The sequence below is a fragment of the Cryptomeria japonica genome, chromosome 4 (genome assembly GCF_030272615.1).
Source record: "Cryptomeria japonica chromosome 4, Sugi_1.0, whole genome shotgun sequence".
NCBI classification, from domain to species: domain Eukaryota; kingdom Viridiplantae; phylum Streptophyta; class Pinopsida; order Cupressales; family Cupressaceae; genus Cryptomeria; species Cryptomeria japonica.
In genome coordinates this window covers 430386035-430397772 of record NC_081408.1, presented here as the reverse complement: position 1 = coordinate 430397772, position 11738 = coordinate 430386035, and positions in this window count along the sequence as shown.

Below are 11738 nucleotides of genomic sequence, written 5' to 3'. Positions count from 1 at the left end.
GCCCAACCAATCAAATACCTCTATTGTTGACTGAATGGTTAGTGTTGAGCATCGTCTGCCCAATCAGGGCAATCAAAGTAAGGCCTCCACATGAAATATTGTACAATATCAAGCTGATGTCTCTAGTAAAAGGTGTTCTTTGAACCCCTATGTCTGATCCCTGGAGTATAGCTGAAGGCATAAGGTTGATCATTCTCCAGATAAGCATGAATAACCATTTGAGAGATAGCAATGTGCTCCCAAGCCCAAACCTGAAGCAAAGTGACACAACAACCAATGGATCTTTGACTCAAGTAGAAAATCTCGTGCATTAAGTAATATAAAGTGGCAAGTAGACATGGACCCCATGCAAATACACATCTGTGCACAATCATATTATGGATCACTCAACCCCATCCAACTGGAAATCCTTGAGTCCTCTAGTCCATTATCAGAGGACCTGCTACTACATAAAACCATCATCAGATCATCATAATCCATGTGCTCCCAAGGTATTGTTGGAATCAAGGATCCAAGGAACACTGAGAGGGGGGTTGAATTGGTGTTCTGCAATTTCAACTTAGTTATCTAGATCTATAAACCACTTAATGCAAATTAAGAAAAATATAATGCAGAAACACAAAGCAAAGAGCAACAACACCATAACACCAAGAATTTTACATGGAAACCCGGTTAAGGGAAAAACCATGGTGGGATTCAAACCCACAATATTAGTATACTCTGTTAGAAGTATATAAATATTACAAAAGGTAATGCACATGCATTCAGGCACATTGCCTAGAGCTCACTGCTCCGATTACAAATAGGGGCTACAACCTCGGAAGGTTCACTGCCTTACAAAATATTTGTAAGAGATTACAATGGAGTTTGAACTATGAAGTAGCATCAACAAATGTCTAGATATAATTCTGGTTAAGCACAAAACATATTCTTACTCAATTCTACAACACTGCTTTGTTCTGATATTCTACTTCAATCCGGAGCATAATTATAACACCCGCGCACGTAGATCTACACACAATCACTTATGCACACTTTTCACACTACCACCACATACAAAAATACCCGATACAATCAATCTTATATATCTGCATCACAAATTAAGAACCATTTCATTTCGACTTTAATAACATGCCACAAAAGATGAAACTTGTAAATGAGTCGACTCAAATCCACCTTTAAAGCATATGTGGACCAAAACAAAATGTCCACATGCTTCCCACATGGTAGCTCATCAACCTCAAATATGCAAACAATCACCAAAATCAATCTACAAGATCTGCAAACTAAATAATCACACGTTACTACTGATAACCATTGTTCTAGCAAAAACATGACTACCAAATCTTCTAACTTGCATGAAACTCATCACCAGAGGCCACAATCCAATAATTAGGCATATTACATGACCACAAGCCTTCTTTGAAATCCGCATAGCAAAATACACAACCAAAATAATTCACTAACCAAAACTGTTCACTATTGAATATCCTGCTCTACTAATCGGACCTCACTGGACTCAATCAATCTTCACTCAATCTATGAAAATAATGAAAACATGAAGTGATGATACCAGAACTGATATAAGTTGCTATCAATGACAACATTTGAACATACGTGCAGTGTCTCTTGCCAACAAGTATCTCACACCGACCCCTCATCTAAAGGTCCTGCTCTGAACACTCCCATAGCTCACACAATCCAGTGATACCTACTCGGCGACCATATACAACCCTGGCACCATGAATCAAAATATGCAAAATATGCCAAACATCCTCTAAAGTGATAGATGCCTCTCCAATAGGTAAATGGAACAAGAAAGTCTCATAATGCCAACGCTCAACCAAAGCAGTAATCATGGCTCTGCTGGTCATAAGCTTAGGCAAGCACAACACAAGATATAACCCAGCATTCCTAAGCAAGGCAACATCCTCGACAACCAACTCACCTCGACGATCGAGACCATCGGGCCCATCTGTCTGCACACTAGCACATTGAGATTCTCCTACAATCTCAAACAAGACAAAAGTCAGATATCATATTCGCATGACAAAATGCAATCTATACATGTTAAAAATTTGACATTATCAACAATTGTAAATTTTTTTATATCAAATGCGAAAAACATAATCGAATGTGTAACATTAAGATCAAATGCGAATGCGTTAAAATTGATATGCAAATATGCATTAGTTACAAACTTTTTCTCTGAGAAAAATTGGACAAAAAAAAAGCAAAATTTTTGAAATACGTACCTATAGACACCTAAATTTGATTAATTTAATTAATTGAATTTATCTATCCTAAATGCTCTTAAATTAAATAATTATGTATTGTTTAATTAATTAGTGTTCACAACTTCTAGCTAATCATTTTTGTTAATTATGCTATAGTCCTCTTTTAATTAATTAATTGACAATCATAAATCAAAATTAATTAAATTTGATCCCTTCTTCTATTAAATAAATCAAATGCATAGTTTGATTATTTAATCCATGTTGACTTTTTTCTTCTTAAATTCTCTCATAGAATTAATTAATTAAATTAATTAATTCTATTTCCCCACATGCCTCCTAACTTTAGTCCTCACTTAACTCCATCTCTAACTTAACCCATTAACTAACATTGGGTTTTAGTCATTCTTTCATTTCTTTGCTCTACTTTTCCACCCCATATGTGTGTATTCCTAAATATCCTAATATTCGGAAATATCTTAATATTTACAAATAAATCATTTTATTCTTTCCAACCTCCTTTCCTCTCCATATGTGTGTATTCTTAAATATCCTAATATTTGGAAATAAATCATTTTATTCTTTCCAACCTCCTTTCCACCTCATATATGTGTATTCCTAAATATCCCAAGTCATGGAATTAATTAATTAAATTAATTATATTTCCTCACATGACTCTTAACTTTAACCCTCATCTAATTCTTCCTCCAACTTAACTCATTAATTAACCTTGAGTTTTAGTCATCCTTTTATTATTTCTTTCAACTTCTTTCCCGCTCCATATGTATGCACATTCCCAAAATATCTCAAATTTCCTAAAATTTGGGGAAAATGTTGTTGAATTTTCCTAAAATTTGGAAAAATATCCCAAATTTCTTCAAACATGGGAATATCATGGTTTTGTAATCCCTTTTGGAATAGAACCTTCCAATTTGGGTGTCTCATTCCCAAATGGATATGTGTCCTCAATGACACGTGTCATTCCTTTGACATGTGTTATTCTCATGCCTCTCCATCTCTCATTCAAGCCTATTTAAACCCCCCATTTTCTTTCACAATCTATCCACTTTTTCACTCTCATACCATTATAATGCCATTTTAGCTATCCACTTTCATTTTCATATTCTCATAATGCAAAATTGCTCACTCATCTTTTTGCATAATCACATCCACTTAGCATAGCATTTTATATTACATCTTGTTTAGTTTTCATCTTTGCATTCACTATCATGGAGCACAATCGAGTATCTACTGTATAGAAAGCACACATCAAATCAAGAGACAATCAAATCAAAGGAGGAATATGGAGTTTGCATTTTAATTACTTTTTATCTTGTTTATCTACTTTTCTTTCTTCTTCAACGTCCTATTATTGAGTGTGGTTGAAATATGTGTTTGTTAATTGTTTAGTTTATCTTCTCAATAGCTTACATTCACATTTTTCAGGATACATTTCTGGCATGCCCGGTGGGACCCACTTCACAGGTCCATCTCATGTTTTTTTGTTGTTTTAGTGTCTTGTATTGCAGATTTTTGACACTTGCAGGAAAAAATGTGAGACTACAAGTGGATTTCCGCATCGGAGGAAATCTATTTCATCTGAATTTCAATTTCTAGAAATAGCAAGATTTCTTTGCAAAGTGGCGGGAATGCTCAATGTTTTTATTTTCTATCGTTTTCTCAAATTTAAATTTTCTAATGTTTGTTGTTTGATTGGGTTTTGCTAACATTTGTGTAGTTGCATCGCTTATTGAAGACCCCATGCTTTAAACTCTAACTTGTTTGTTGAAGAACCGCTAAAGAGGGGTGTAATTGCCAATTTTTTAAATTTTTTTTAATTTTAATTTAATTTAATTTAATTTAATTTTTTTTTTTTTTTTTTGGGGGGGGGGTTAAAATGAATCATGTGTTTTCATGTAGTTAGCAAACACCTCAAATTCATAAGGGAATGAACCTCTGTCTTTTGTGTCTGGCGTGATTGTGCATGTAGAGTGATCCCACTGTTAACACACACTATCCTCTCCCCTGGCTCTCGTGGTCCTAGGTGCAAGAGAAAAGTGTTAACGACACTCAAATTTTACTTTTTAGGTAGAAGGGTTTGCCTCTGGCGTAGCCAATAAGGTCGGGTGAGAGGGAACGACCCAAGCAGTACTCTTTTGGTTTGCTATATAAATATTAGTGATTTCGGTGAAGCCATAATCAACCGGTGTTGCTGTGTTATACCAATGGTTTCCCTCAGTATCTACATGCAAATTACTTTGTGGTCTTCACAAAAGTCGAAATCCCCTAGTGTTTGTTTGGCAGATGCGTAAAAACCTGTGTTCTAAAGGCTGGGATATCTCTTAAATGAGCTAGTCACTGCATGTATAACCACCAGATTCACCCCGAAAGTACCTCCACTAAGAACCAAATTATTTTTAGTTGCCAAAAACCTTCTACTTGTTGACTTAGGTGTTGTGATACACGCATATTGAAGAAACCCCTCATGTACCCTTCAACTTGAGATAGTAAATTTCTCAGGATCTTCGGGTCCTTAGAAATTTGAAGCTTGGCATGCCCGAGAAGTGTGTGTCATGGAGTGGAGCCAATGCTACCAAGCTTCTATCTATCCAACTAAATGCAGTATTCTGGGCAAGAGGATTGAACAAGTATTGTCCTTTGCCAAACTAGGAAGTACAATTTTGTTCATGCTTTTATCATGCTTGTGTGCTTGTTATGTTTGTGTCACAAATACTATTTTACCAAAATCAGTCTAAGTTGTCAAACATCACATTTCACCTAGTCCTAGTCATTACTATCCTTAATCGAGTTTGGTCCTTATTGTCTCATTGTGTTGCCAAAATTTTGTCTTCAGTTGGCCCTATTGTTGCTCAATTTTGGTGTCAGATCTTTTTAGTGTCATCATTATCATCAGCCAAAGTCTTGGTTTTCAATTGTCACTTTAATCACCTCAGTTTTGAATCATCATCTTGGTCATCATTTTGATTTTGTGTTGTCACTATCATCAATTTACATCCTTTGCCAGCTTGTGTTATCACCATCTCATCATTGTCATGCTTTGTTCCTAAAGTCAAGGATTGATCTTTCAATTATCAAATGTTTACTCCAATCATCACACTTTTCCAAGTTCATCAAATCAAATATTTTTATCACCTTTGGTCTCACATCCAAAATTGCAAATCTATATCTTGTCTTAGCAACTATTGTCACTAGCTCTTTTGACTATATCGATTTAGAGCTTAGTTTACATCATTGTGGCCTTATTACTTTGATCCAGAGGTCTAGTCCACAATTTATCTTGTTACTTGAGTGTTTCCACTTGAGTATCTTTGAAAGTTGCATCGTTCAAATTAGATTTATCCATTTACAATTTGAGTATCAAAATCATCCTAATCAATCATCTTGTATATCCTTTTGTTGATCAATCAGTTAATCCAAATCTTTGACTTTAGCTTAGTTCATGCCCGTCACCACTCGATCTTGGTCTAGACAAGTGACGATCTTGGTCTAGACAAGTGATGGAACAACAATCTTCCCAATTAGGAGTAGGGACATCTGATCCACAACTAAATCCTGATTTGGGCATTAACCACAATGTACCAGAAAGTGTCCCTATTAGTTTTGATCCACTTAATCCCATTGTCACTGAAGAAACTATGGTTAATCAGCCAGATGAGACTGATGTTTCAACTAATCCTCTTGATTAGTTTCTTTCCAATCCAGACAATGCTCAAATGGTTGATGAAATCATTAAAAAATGCAAACATCTACTCTTTTCTCACATGGTTGCCCAAAGTATGACCATTGCATCACCTGATACACTTGTAATTGCTAATCCTCCAAGTCCATCTCAACAACAAATACCATTACAATAAAGCTTGTTAGTTTTGTTGGCATGATTGGCAAAACTAATGCAGATGAGTTGATGATTGTATCAGTAGAAGAATGATGATGAAATGATCAATTATTTGTGTTTTCATTGATGGCAACCTATATCAATTAATGTTTGATGATGGTTATAGATGAACTTTGGTGTCTGGCTTGTTGGATAAGTAATTTGCTCTACCGGATTTAGAATTTGTCAGTATGACAGGGTTTACTAGCAGGACTGAGAATTAGGACTTCAACCGATAAAATAAAAGATTTTGATGGAATCGGTAAATCGGTGATTGTTGGAGACTTATGGTTTGAAACATAAGCTTTTATGATGGATTTATGTATGTGACCAGAACCACATCCTATGTTGATTACCAGAAGGCATGTTTTGAATTTCTGATGGAGTTGTGCTAGGGTTTTAGTAGGGTTTTAGGACTAGTGATGAATTCACTCAACTGGAAATGATTTTTGATATGACGGTGATTGGTGTTGAATCCACATGAAGGAGATAACATGACACAACCCGCATGAATAATTTTAATTGTGTTTTGACACGGAAGATGGTAGAATTTCTCAGGAATGTGCAAAGTGCTTAGCGGAATGCTCTAAGGGTTTGACTTCTGTACAGATCGGATTTTGGTGATGGGTTATGAATAATCAACGGTTGATATTGCATTGTAAATTATTGTAATTGTTTGGATATTGATCTGATATGATCTATATTGTAAATTCAAGATGTAATTAGGTTTTATGGCCGACTTAGTTGTTATGGCTATTTAGGGCGACACAACTGATGTTTCATGTGTTGGTGGCATTAGGAGAATGAGTTAAGCCATCCCAGAGAAGATAGAGGTCTGCCTGAATGTTGCAAACTGTGAAGCATAACTGGATTTGATTTAGCAAGCTAAAAGTGAAAAGTAACAAATCATTTTTCATGGTTGTTCCCTAATAGTTACAGCAACATAAATCCCTTAACCGGGTAGGTCCTAACAAGCCTTTGCCATCTAAGTCCCCTAACATGGCAGCTCACAAAAGAGTGTTTAAATCCTCTAACCAGGTTGATCATAATATATCATTAAGCTCCTAACTGGAGTGATAGGAAAATCCCTTACGCGGGTGACTCCTAACAGGGTCTGCTCCTAACTGGGCGTACTGTAAGCTCCTAACTGGGCTAAGCTCCTAACAAGGCGTACTTCAAAAGAGTACGAATTATTGTGGGTACCAATCTCCATCGTGGTTTTTCCCATTTGGGTTTCCACGTCAAAACATCTTGGTGTTCATGTGTGGAATGTCTTTTCATAGTGTTTATGTTTTTATGCATTATTTCTGATTACCAATTATGATAAGTTTATTGTTGTTTATCAGAGATTTGTAAGTAGGTTATCGATAATGTTAATGAATTGATAGGTGAAGTATTCTGATCTGATAATAAGTCAATACGAGTATGTGTTGATCAGATATCTAGTTGGTGAATATTTTGATTAATAAGATTGCATAAGTGGGTAGCAAGTGTATGAGATTTCCTAAAGGGATAGATTCATGTATTAAATGATTTTAGATCTGTTGTAAATGGTAATTTGATTTGAAGTTATAAATTATGTTAATATTGATTCACCCCCTCTCTCAGTATTAATCGGATCCTCATAGGATTAACAATTGGTATCAAAGTTGTGGTCCTTTGTGTGCAAAAAATCTTAACCGCTTGAGGAAAAGATTTTGAGGAAGACAAGATGATGAAGAAAGAGGGTCTGAAATTAAACAAGGATAACTATAAGATCTGGAAAGACATAATGAAGATATATCTCAAAGGTCCTGGTGCTCAATACTGGAAACATGTTGAAAAATCATATGTGGCTCCTACTACTGCTCCCTTGACACCAGATGAACTTAAAGATCAACAGAAGAACATGCAAGCCCTTGAAGCTATTGTAAGTACTTTATCTGATTCTGAATATATTGAAGTTCAAGGATTGAAAACTGCACATGAGGTTGGGGAAAAATTAGAAACAATTCATGAAGGAGATGAGCATGTACAAAGAGAAAAAGAGGAAAGCTTGAGAGGAAAAGTTGATGATATGAAAATGCAATAAGGAGAAAACTTTGCACAGTATGGTCAAAGAATTAAAAAAGTTGTTGGCGGTATAAAAGGTGCTAGTGGTAAAATTGATGATGATGTGGTGGTAAGTAAAATGATCGGAAATCTTCAACCTCAGTATGCTATTAGAGTATCGGCAATCCAAGAACTGAGATCCATTTCAAAGGATAAGGTAATTGCTGACTCTTTGATTGGTAAGCTTACAACCTTTGAGTTAAATAGTTTTGACAATAGTGTGGCCAAATCTACTGAATTTGCTTTTAAAGCTTCTGTTACCGGTTCATCTCATAAAAAAGGAAAGAATATATGTCAAAGTCATGAGTTTAGATCTAGTCATGGAGGTAACCGAGAAAGTGAAGACAATGAAGATCAAGTAATGGAACTTGAAGCACTTCTAGCCAAGAGATTTCCAAGGGGCACTGGTAAGTATAAAGGAAAGCTACCTTTAAAGTGTTTCTCTTGTAGTAAGATTGGTCATATTGCTGCTAACTGACCTAACATCAATAAGAAAGATAAGTTCAAGAAATTCAAAGGGAAATGCAGAAAACACTATTATGTTGCAATGGATGAAGGTGTGACTGATGAAGAATCTGAAGATGAAGATGACAATGAAGAGATTGTGTTTGTAGTTGTAAAGGAGGAATTGTCTGATGAGAAGGCTCTGGTTTCTCATGTAGAAAAAAATAATGAATGGATTATAGACAATGGTTGTTCACACATATGACCAGAGATAAGAGTAAGTTCTTAAGTCTTAATGAATTTGATGGAGGTGTTGTTAGATTTGGAAATGACTCTCCCTGCATGGTGAAAGGTAAAGGTTCTATTTCTTTGAACGAGAAGAATAATAATGATGATGTATTTTGGGTTGATTGTCTGAAACATAATCTGTTGTGTTGGACAACTCAATGATAAAGGTTATTTGCTTGAGTTTAATGGTGGAATCTGCAGAATCCTTGGAGGAAATGGTGAACTGATTGCTACCGAAAAACAAACAAGAGGTAAATTATTTCATTTAAATGCTAATGTCAATACTTGTCTAGTTGCAAAGATGGAAGACAACTGGTTATGGCACAAGAGGTGTTGTCATATAAATTTTGATAACTTGGTGAAGGTAAACAAGTCTAGTATTGTGAGAGGATTACCACAAATTGTTAAACCAGATAATGTGATATGTAAAGACTATCAAATTGGTAAGATGACCTCTATTTCATTTAAGAGAAAGAAGCATACATTTGAAAATATTTTGGATTTGGTTCATACCGATCTTTGTGTTCCTATGAGAACAAAAAGCTATTTTGGTGATAGATATTTCATGCTTTTTATCAATGACTATTCAAAGATGATGTGGGTTACATTCCAAAAGGTTAAATCTGAAGCCTTTAGTAAATTTAAAGCATTTAAAGCTCTAGTTGAGAATGAGACCAATAAAAACTTGAAATGCTTAAGATCTGATTGAGGAGGAGAGTTCACATCTGATGAGTTTGTCAAGTATTATGATGAATAGGGTATCAAAAGACAGATGTCTTCTCCAAGGACACCACAACAAAATGGTGTAGCAGACAAGATGAACAGAACAATGTTATTACGAGGTAATATGCCTAAGATGTTTTGGAGAGAAGTGCTAAGTACTGCAGTCTACACATTAAACCAGATACTTGTAAAGAAAGACAACAATAAGACACCTTATGAGCTATGGTATGGTAAAACTCCTTGTGTTAGTTATTTCAAAATATTTGGAAGTCAACGTTTTATTAAAAAGGATAACTACACTGGAAATTTTGATGCAAAATCTGATAAAGGAATATTTCTTGGTTATTCTTCTAAGAGCAAAGCATATAAATGCTATAATAAGAGAACTAAGAAAATAGTTGAAAGTGTTAGTGAAGGTGGATGATTTGTCAAATAAATCTTAAGGATCAAGCAGGTCTAAACCTGAAAAAGATGATAATGAAGAAAGACTAGTGATCTTTGAATTGGAAGCACATAATAATGATCAACCGACAAATACAGTATTAGGTGCTCAACCGGTAAGTGAGGATAGTGAAGAAGAAAGTAGTGAATCGACTGGTGAATCAAATGAGGAAGATGTTGGGTTAGTTGCAAGATTCCAAAAAGAGCCCAAAGAAAGTCACATGGTGGTTGTTAAGAGGATTTTCCGATATCTTAAAGGAACATTAGACTATGGATTATGGTATCCCTACAAAGGAAATTTAACTTTAGATGTTTTTACTGATGCAGATTGGGCAGACAATATGGATGATAGGAAAAGCACAACCGATGGAGCTTTTCTACCTGGAGGAAGACTTGTAGCATGGACAAGCAAGAAACAAACTTGTGTTTCTCAATCTACAACTGAAGCTGAGTATGTTGCTACATCCATGAATTTCACGAAGGCCATATGGATGAGACATGTGCTAGAATGATTCAAGATAGATATGTCTGAACCATTGACCATCTATTGTAACAATACAAGTGCAATAAATATCTCCAAGAATCTTGTACTTCATGCAAGAACCAAGCATATAGAGTTGAAGTATCATTTCTTAAGGGAAAGAGTTTAGGAGAAGCAGGTAAAGATGGAGTATGTGAAGAGTAAAGATTAGTTAGCTGATATCTTTACTAAAACATTGCCAAAGACACTTTTGAGTTTCTCAAAAGTAAATTAGGGGTTAGACCCCTACACCAGAAGAAATAAGATGTTGGAGTTGCATCAATCCTATGGATTTCATGTTTATTCTTCACTAAGGATTGATGAAGATGTGAGCTACTCCGTAGGGGGAGTGACTCTAATGTAGTATGATATGATTTACAGTCCTAGTCAGATTGAAGTCAAGTGATGCATTTTTAACTTTGGCATTGTTGTCAAAGGGGGAGAAGAAAAAGAAATCAGCTAATCAGTTATGGGAGAAGAAAAAGAAATCTGATGATTAGGCTTGAGGAGAAGAAAAGATAGTGAAGACCGATAGATCCAGAGACCAACAGTTAATGTGCTAAGATACAGATGATTGGCATATATGATTGTATACTGATTGGTGTTGCCATCAATGCCAAAGGGGGAGATTATTGGCTTGATTGGCATAACTGATGTAGATGAGTTGATGACTGTATCAGTAAAAGAATGATGATGACATGATCAGGTATTTGTGTTGTCATTGATGGAAACCTATGTCAATTAATGTTTGATGGTGGTTACAAATGAACTTTGGTGTCTGACTTGTTGGATAAGTAATTTGGTCTACCGGATTTAGAATTTGTAAGTATGACAGGGTTTACCGGCAAGACTGAGAATTAGGACTTCAATCGGTAAAAGAAAAGATTTTGATGGAATTGGTAAATTGGTGATGGTTGGAGACTTGTGGTTTGAGACATAAGCTTTTATGATGGATTTGTGCATGTGATGGGAACCGCATCCTATGTTGATTACCAGAAGGCATGCTTTGAATTTCTGATGGAGTTGTGCTAGGGTTTTAGGACTGGTGATGAATTCACTCAACTGGAAATGATTTTTGATATGATGATGATTGGTGGCGAAT